General features: G+C 21.2%; 3 pseudogenes; all 3 read left to right on the forward strand.

Moving 5' to 3' along the window:
- The first annotated feature begins 252 nt into the window (after nucleotides 1-252).
- On the forward strand, nucleotides 253-2,636 carry LOC124542378 (annotated as a pseudogene).
- Nucleotides 2,637-7,161: 4,525 nt separating this feature from the next.
- Nucleotides 7,162-9,125, forward strand: LOC124542763 (annotated as a pseudogene).
- Nucleotides 8,364-9,908, forward strand: LOC124542761 (annotated as a pseudogene).
- Nucleotides 9,909-10,170: the final 262 nt, after the last annotated feature.

Below are 10,170 nucleotides of genomic sequence, written 5' to 3' on the forward strand. Positions count from 1 at the left end.
TATTATTTTTAATTATTAGATATTTTTTCAAGGATAATTTATTTTGAATAAATTTTTCTTTTAATGATGAAATAACTAATTTTTTTAATTCATTTTTATTCTTTAATAACGAATTAAACTTTAATTTATCTAAATTATATAATGAACAAACTTATATATTAACTTTAATAATAATTATTTATTTATTTATCACCCTTGTTGCTGTTGTAAAAATTACTAATATTTTTTTTGGACCTCTTCGTTCAAATAATTAATTTCACAAATGATAACTTTTTTTAAACCTATTCGAAAAACTAATCCCATTTTTAAAATTATTAATAATTCTCTTATTGATTTACCTACACCTTCTAATATTTCAACATGATGAAATTTTGGATCACTTTTAGGATTATGTCTAATAATTCAAATTATCACAGGATTATTTCTTACTATATATTATACAGCTAATATTGAAATAGCTTTTTATAGAGTTAATTACATTTGTCGAAATGTTAATTATGGTTGATTAATCCGTACATTACATGCAAATGGAGCATCATTTTTTTTTTATTTGTATTTATTTACATATTGGACGAGGAATTAATTATGAATCTTTTAATTATAAACATACTTGATCAGTAGGTGTAGTTATTTTATTTTTATTAATAGCTACAGCATTTATAGGATATGTTCTACCTTGAGGACAAATATCATTTTGAGGAGCAACAGTTATTACTAATCTATTATCAGCAATTCCATATTTAGGAACAATATTAGTAAATTGAATTTGAGGAGGATTTGCTGTCGATAATGCAACTCTTACCCGATTCTATACATTCCATTTTTTATTTCCATTTATTATTTTAATATTAACAATAATTCACTTATTATTTTTACATCAAACAGGTTCAAATAATCCCCTAGGTATTAATGGAAATTTAGATAAAATTCCCTTTCATCCATTTTTTTCATTTAAGGATTTAATTGGATTTATTATTTTAATTTTTTTATTAACAATATTAACCCTTATTTATTAGGAGACCCTGATAATTTTATTCCTGCTAATCCTTTAGTAACTCCAATTCATATTCAACCAGAATGATATTTCTTATTTGCCTATGCAATTTTACGATCAATCCCTAATAAATTAGGAGGAGTTATTGCTTTAGTCATATCAATTTTAATTTTAATTATTTTACCATTTACTTTTAATAAAAAAATTCAAGGAATTCAATTTTATCCTATTAATCAATTATTATTTTGATCTTTAATTTCAATTATTATTTTATTAACTTGAATTGGAGCACGATCAGTTGAAGCACCTTATATTATTACAGGTCAATTATTAACTATTCTTTATTTTTCTTATTTTATTGTTAACCCAATTTTAAATAGATTTTGAGATAAATTAATTTTCAATTATTAATTAATGAGCTTGTTAAAGCATTTGTTTTGAAAACTTAAGAAAGAATGTTTATTCTATTAATTTATTTATACTAAAATCATTTAATAACTTAAAAATATTTTTAACCCTATATAAAATATTAAAAAATTTAAAGAAATTGGTAAATAACTTTTTCAACATAAATATATTAATTTATCATATCGATAACGAGGTAATGTCCCACGAACCCAAATAAAAAAAAAACTAATTTTAAATAAAAAAATAAAGATAAATCATAACCCCCTATATAAATAATAACAAATAATAATCTTATAAATAAAATTCTTGAATATTCAGCTAAAAAAATTAAAGCAAATCCCCCTCTTCTATATTCAATATTAAATCCAGAAACTAATTCTTTTTCACCTTCAGCAAAATCATAAGGAGTTCGATTAGTTTCAGCTATTAATGACGATAAAAAACATAAACTTAAAGGCATTATTATAAAAATAAATCAAACTAAAACCTGATAATCAAAAAACTTTATTAAATTAAAATCTATAATTATAATAATTCTAGATATTATAATTAAAGTAATTCTAACTTCATAAGAAATAGTTTGAGCTACAGCACGCAACCCCCCTAACAATGAATAATTTGAATTAGAAGATCAACCAGCAATCATTAAAGTATAAACCCCAATTCTAGTACAACATAAAAAAAATAAAATTCCTAAATTAAAAGTAATTATATTAAATATATAAGGAATTACTATTCAAATTATTAAAGATAAAATAAATCTTATAATAGGAGAAAAATAATAAACTAAATAATTTGAATAATTTAAATAAACTTGTTCTTTAGAAAATAATTTAATAGCATCACAAAAAGGTTGTAATAATCCTATATAACCTATTTTATTAGGACCTTTTCGAATTTGAATATAACCTAAAACTTTTCGCTCCAATAAAGTTAAAAAAGCAACCCCAATTAAAACCCCAATAACTAAAATTAAAAATCCAATTATAATATTTAATATATCAATTATTATCATATACTATCTATATATTTAAATAATATATATATATGACTTCTAAAACCATTACATTTATCTGCCAAAATAGCTTATAATTATATTATTAATATTCATAAATATAAAATTATTTTAAATATTTGATCCTTTCGTACTAAAATATTTTATTTTACTAAAGATAGAAACCAACCTGGCTCACACCGGTTTGAACTCAGATCATGTAAGATTTTAATGATCGAACAGATCAAAATTTTAAACTTTTGCATTTAAATTTTATCTTAATCCAACATCGAGGTCGCAAACTTTTTTTTTTTATTTGTACTAAAAAAAAATATTACGCTGTTATCCCTAAGGTAATTTTTTCTTATAATCATTATTTAATGGATCATTTATTCAGTTATTTATGTTTATTATTTAAAAAAAGTTTTTTTAATTTTTCTATCACCCCAATAAAATAATTAAATTAATTTTAATTTAATATTTATATATTTAATATTAAATAATTCAATTATAAAACTCTATAGGGTCTTCTCGTCTTTTAATTTTATTTTAGCTTTTTAACTAAAAAATTAAATTTTATTTAATAAATTAGAGACAGTTTATATTTCATCAAATCTTTCATACAAGTCTTCAATTATAAATAAAATTTTAACAAAAAGAAAAACCGACTTCAAACAAAACACTATTTTAAAACAAATTAATATGCACGAAAAAGTAATAAAAATAATTGCGTATTCAACATATTTTTTAGAGTCTTCCTAAGTTAAATGAAATGAAAAATATTAGACTACTTAAAAGTCGATTAACGATTATATCATGTAGTTATAGTTATTGGTATATTTGGAGCCGGTGTCAGCCACGGTGCCCTTGCCCCAACAATCAAAAGAAAGAAGCGATACGAGCCCCTTGATTGATCCAGTATATTATTGTGTAAAAGGTAATTTGTAAAAAACATATTTGTTAAAGTATTCTCATATTGTTTTTTGATAGATATACTGTAGGGTTTTATTGGCTGACACCGACTCCAAATATAACAATAATTATAACTACATGATATAATCGTTAATCGACTTTTAAGTAGTCTAATATTTTTCATTTCATTTAACTTAGGAAGACTCTAAAAAATATGTTGAATACGCAATTATTTTTATTACTTTTTCGTGCATATTAATTTGTTTTAAAATAGTGTTTTGTTTGAAGTCGGTTTTTCTTTTTGTTAAAATTTTATTTATTTTTTGATTTTAAGTGAAGCTGATGTTGACTAACTATTTTTTTTTAATACGGATAGATTAAGCGTTCCGTTTATATGAGTCAGAAACTACTTCGAGGACAATTTCAAAGGAAACTTGCGAATAAAGCAAAAATAGACTTTCGAAAATGCGGATTTAATACGTCACGCGGCGTAAACTACAAGGATCCCTCGAATGAGCTGTAATCGAACTCAGCAAAAAAACTTTGCAAAAGACCAACTATATTTCGTACATCATATGACATCACATCACATACACAAAATTTGATTAAAGATACTAAGAAATTCTGTCCCATATCGCACCCTAACTGCGAGCCGTATAGGAGTTCCATCACTACATAGTATAAAACAAAGTCGCTTTCTCTGTCCCTATATCTTTAAATCTACGCAACGGATTTTGATGCGGTTTTTTTTTAAAAGATAGTGTGATTCAAGGGGAAGGTTTTTGTATATATAACATGAACAATATAGTAAAGAAACACTGATAATTTTAGAAGTTTGCGGTGTGATGTCGTATATAAACAAATTCTGTAGTATATTTAGTATCACTATTGCACCCGTGCGAAGCCGGGGTGGGTAGCTAGTTGATTATAATATTCGACTATGATAATGACATAAACATAACCACATTACGGAAGGTGACTCAAATATTCAAATAACCTATAAATAAAAGATTCGACCGAGTATCGCTAACGTGCTCCTCAGAATTGTTCCGTTCCCTTCCGTTCCGTTACTTTGTCATGGATCCTGTGCTCAGAACCTTACCAAACTTTCACCAAATTACCCTTGAAGTATATATTTTATAATAAAAAAAGAATTATCAAAATTAGTTAACGTGATTTTCAGTTATTCACCTATTTGTCGCGCATATACATAATGCAAATTTAAGACTTATGTCGTTTTCACATAGATACCATCATCGGAAAAAAAAATAAAAAAAATGGGACCCCACGGGAAGCACTACCTTTCAAACAAAAAAAAAATTATCAAAATCGGTCCACCCAGTGAAAAGTTATGAGGTAACAAACATAAAAAAAAAAAAAAAAAAAAAAAAAAAAAAAAAAAAAAAAAAAAAAAAATACAGACGAATTGATAACCTCCTCCTTTTGGAAGTCGGTTGAAAAGACTAATGATTATGCTACCTTTGTACAGTCAATATACTGCAGCCCTTTAATAATTATATCAGTGGGCAGATTAGACTTTAAATTATTTTCAAAAAGACATGTTTTTGATAAACAAGTGAATATAAAATTTTGCTGAATTCCTTTAATTTAATTTTAATTAAATTTTTATTTTATTAATATAATATACTAATTTTATCATTATTACTAATTTTTTTTTATTAAAAATTATTTTTTTATAAAAAATTAAATTTAATTTAAATTTTATTTTAATTAAAATTTTTTATAATAAATTATAATTTCTAAACAATATAAATTTTAAAAAATTTAATTTTATTTTTTTTTAATTATAACATTTTAATTTAAAGCTTATCCCTTAAAATATTAAATTTTAAATTTTTATAAATAATTAAATAATTATAAAATTATTTAAATTTAAAATTAAATTTTTTTCTAAAAAAACTAGATATATTTAAAAACGATTAACATTTCATTTCTAATTAATTATTTAAAATAATTATACAACATTAACTTTTTTAATTAATTAGCTCTTTTAAATTCGAGATTTATTTAAATAAATTATTAATATTTAATAAACTCTGATACACAAGATACAATAATTTAAATTTACTTTTCAGTTAATTAAATTTCATTTATTTATAATTTCCTTTACAGTAATATTTAACTATAAAATTATTAATTTTTTCTATTAAAAATACTTAAACCCCCATTTTTTCTTTTTAATATTAAATTTTTTTTTATTATTTTTTATTTATTAATTTAACCCCTCAAATTAATTAATTTTTAATTTCTTTTCAATGTAAATGAAATACTTTAACAAGCTCTAATTTGTTCTTTCTAGAAACACTTTCCAGTACCTCTACTTTGTTACGACTTATTTCAATTTTTAAATGAAAGTGACGGGCAATATGTACATATTTTAATTTATAATCATTTTAATAAACTAATTAAAATTACATTTAAATCCACCTTCAAATTTTTATTACAATAAAATTATTCATTTAAATATATTTATTGTAATCCATCATATTCTTAATTATATTCTGCATCTTGATCTGAATTAATTTTTAATATTAATTTTTAAATATTATTTTTACTAAAAAATATTTTTTTAACAATGATATACAAAATTGTAAATTAAGTAAATTTATTCGTGGATTATCAATTATTAGACAGATTCCTCTAAATGAACTAAAATACCGCCATATTATTTAAGTTTCAATAAATTATTATTTACTATTTTAGTATTATAAATTAAATTTTTAATAATAGGGTATCTAATCCTAGTTTATATTAAAATTTATTAAATCATAATTTTTAAATAAAATTTAATTAAATTAAAATTTCACCTAATAATTTAATATTTATTTTAATTATTTATTTATTTATTATAAACTGAAATAATTTAATTTAACTTTTGTTTAACCGCAACTGCTGGCACAAAATTAGTTATTAATTTTTATATTGCTAAATCTTAATTTCTTAAATTTTTAATGTTAATTACTACTTATATTAATTAATTATTTTTAAAATAATTAAAATTATATACTAAAATTTATATGTAAAACAAATTCATAATAAATTACTAAAAACATAATTATTTTATTATATATGAATATTTTTCACATAGATTTTTTTTTTTTTTATATATTATACATTTAATATAAATTAATAAATTTTTAATACTTCTCTTATTTTTTTTCTTATAATATTAATATTAAAAATTAATATCAATATAATCCGAATACAGATCTAATTAAATAACAAATAATTATTAATATACATATATATATATATATATTTATTAATATATATATATATATATATATATATATATATATATATATATATATATATATATATATAAATATATATATATATATATATATAAATATATATATATATAAATATTTAATAAATATAAATTTATATAATTAATTACATTATTTAATTTATATATAAATTTAAAATTTATTAAATATTTATATATATATATATATATATATATATATATATATATATATATATATATATATATATATATATATATGTTAAATTATATGTATACATTTATAATTAAACCATTCTTAATAAATTTTATATTAAATAAAAAAAATATTTTAAAAATAAGCTAAATTAAGCTTTTGGGTTCATACCCCAAATATAAAGGAAATCCCTTTTTTTTAAAAATAAAGTGCCTGATTAAAAGGATTATTCTGATAGGATAAATAATGTAAATTTTTACCTTTATTATATTTTATAGAATTAAACTATATCTTGCAATTTCAAAAATTACCATGCATCTTACATTAAAATATAATTTTCATAATATGAATTTATTCATTAAAGATTTTTCTTATTTTAAATTTTATTCTTAATTAATTCAAATAAAATATTTTTCTTATTTATTATATTTTTTAGAACTTTAATTTCTATTTCTTCTAATTCTTGATTAGGATGTTGAATTGGATTAGAAATTAATTTATTAAGCTTTATCCCCCTTATCTCAAACCCCAATAATTTATTAAATTCTGAAGCTTCATTAAAATATTTTCTTACCCAATCAATTGCATCAATTAATTTTTTATTTTCTATTTTATTATGTATATTATCTTTTAAAAATTTTTTTATTGATAATTTATTTTCAACCCTTATTAATTCATCTTTATTAATAAAAATAGGATCAGCACCTTTTCATTTTTGATTTCCTAATATTATAGAAGGTTTATCATGATTAAATTGTTTCATTTTAATAACATGACAAAAAATTTCCCCAATAATTTTAATTTCATATTACATAAATTTTAATTTATTATTTTTTGTTATAATCCTTAATGTATTAATTGGAACAATTAGAAGATTTAATCAATCTTCTTTACGTAAATTAATAGCATTTTCATCAATTAATAATTTAGGTTGAATATTAGCAGCTTTATCTATCACAGAAAATTTATGATTAATTTACATTTTATTTTATTCTTTTTTTATTTTAATTATATGCTTTTTATTTTATATTTTAAATGTATATTATATTAATCAATTATTTAATTTTAATTTAAATGTTTTTATTAAAATTTCAATTTTAATTAATTTTCTCTCTTTAGGGGGATTACCTCCATTTTTAGGGTTTTTCCCTAAATGAATAATTATTAATTATTTATTAATTAATAATTTATTTATTACTTCATTTATTTTTGTTATATCAAGATTAATTATATTATTTATTTATATTCGAATTCTTTATTATTCATTAATATTTTTTTCAATTAAATTAAAATGAAATAAAATTTTTATTAAAAATAATTATTTAACTTTTATTAATATTACTAGATTTATCTCTTTATTAGGAATAATTCTTAGAACTTTTATTTTTTTTTAAGGTTTTAAGTTAATTTAAACTAATAATCTTCAAAATTATTTATAAAGAAATCTATCTTTAAGCCTTAGTAAATATTACACCTTAAAATTTGCAATTTTATATCATTATTGAATATAAGACTAATAAAAGAGAAATTTCCCGTAAATAAATTTACAATTTATCGCTTTTAACTCAGCCATTTTATTAAGCGAAAATGACTATTTTCAACAAATCATAAAGATATTGGTACATTATATTTTATTTTCGGAATTTGAGCAGGAATAGTAGGAACTTCACTTAGTTTATTAATTCGAACTGAATTAGGTAATCCAGGATCTTTAATTGGAGATGATCAAATTTATAATACAATTGTTACAGCTCATGCTTTTATTATAATTTTTTTCATAGTTATGCCAATTATAATTGGAGGATTTGGTAATTGATTAGTTCCTTTAATATTAGGAGCTCCTGATATAGCCTTTCCACGTATAAATAATATAAGATTTTGACTTTTACCCCCATCACTAATATTATTAATTTCTAGTAGAATTGTCGAAAACGGAGCAGAAACAGGATGAACAGTTTACCCCCCACTTTCATCTAATATTGCACACAAAGGATCATCTGTAGATTTAGCAATTTTTTCCCTTCATTTAGCTGGTATTTCATCAATTCTAGGAGCAATTAACTTTATTACAACTATTATTAATATACGAGTTAATAGTATATCCTTTGACCAAATACCTTTATTTGTTTGAGCAGTGGGTATTACAGCATTACTTTTATTACTTTCTTTACCTGTTTTAGCTGGGGCTATTACTATACTTTTAACAGATCGAAATATTAATACATCATTTTTCGATCCAGCAGGAGGAGGAGATCCAATTCTTTATCAACATTTATTTTGATTTTTTGGTCATCCAGAAGTTTATATTTTAATTTTACCAGGTTTCGGAATAATTTCACACATTATTTCTCAAGAAAGAGGAAAAAAGGAAACCTTTGGATGTTTAGGAATAATTTATGCTATAATAGCAATTGGATTATTAGGATTTATTGTATGAGCACATCATATATTTACAGTAGGTATAGATATTGATACTCGAGCTTATTTTACTTCAGCAACTATAATTATTGCTGTACCTACAGGAATTAAAATTTTTAGTTGATTAGCAACATTACATGGAACTCAAATTAATTATAGACCTTCTATATTATGAAGATTAGGATTTATTTTTTTATTTACAGTAGGAGGATTAACAGGAGTAATTTTAGCTAATTCATCTATTGATATTACTCTTCATGATACTTATTATGTTGTAGCTCATTTCCATTATGTACTATCTATAGGAGCTGTATTTGCTATTTTAGGTGGATTTATTCACTGATATCCTTTATTTACAGGATTAATAATAAATAACTATTTATTAAAAATTCAATTTATTTCAATATTTATTGGAGTTAATTTAACATTTTTCCCTCAACATTTTTTAGGATTAGCTGGTATACCTCGACGATACTCAGATTATCCAGATAGATTTATATCATGAAATATTATTTCATCTTTTGGATCTTATATTTCCTTATTATCTATAATAATAATTATTATTATTATTTGAGAATCTATAATTAATCAACGAATTATTTTATTTTCATTAAATATACCTTCTTCTATTGAATGATATCAAAATCAAAATATCAAATATCTGAAGGAGGTAATCCTTCAGAACATTCTTATAATGAATTACCTATTTTAAGTAACTTCTAATATGGCAGATTATATGTAATGGATTTAAACCCCATTTATAAAGGATTATCCTTTTTTTAGAAATGGCAACATGATCTAATCTTAATTATCATATCATATCATAAAAATGGGACCCCACGGGAAGCACTACCTTTCAAACAAAAAAATTATCAAAATCGGTCCACCCAGTGAAAAGTTATGAGGTAACAAACATAAAAAAAAAAAAAAAAAAAATACAGACGAATTGATAACCTCCTCCTTTTGGAAGTCGGTTGAAA

Source organism: Vanessa cardui, chromosome W (assembly GCF_905220365.1).
Source record: "Vanessa cardui chromosome W, ilVanCard2.1, whole genome shotgun sequence".
Classification (NCBI taxonomy): domain Eukaryota; kingdom Metazoa; phylum Arthropoda; class Insecta; order Lepidoptera; family Nymphalidae; genus Vanessa; species Vanessa cardui.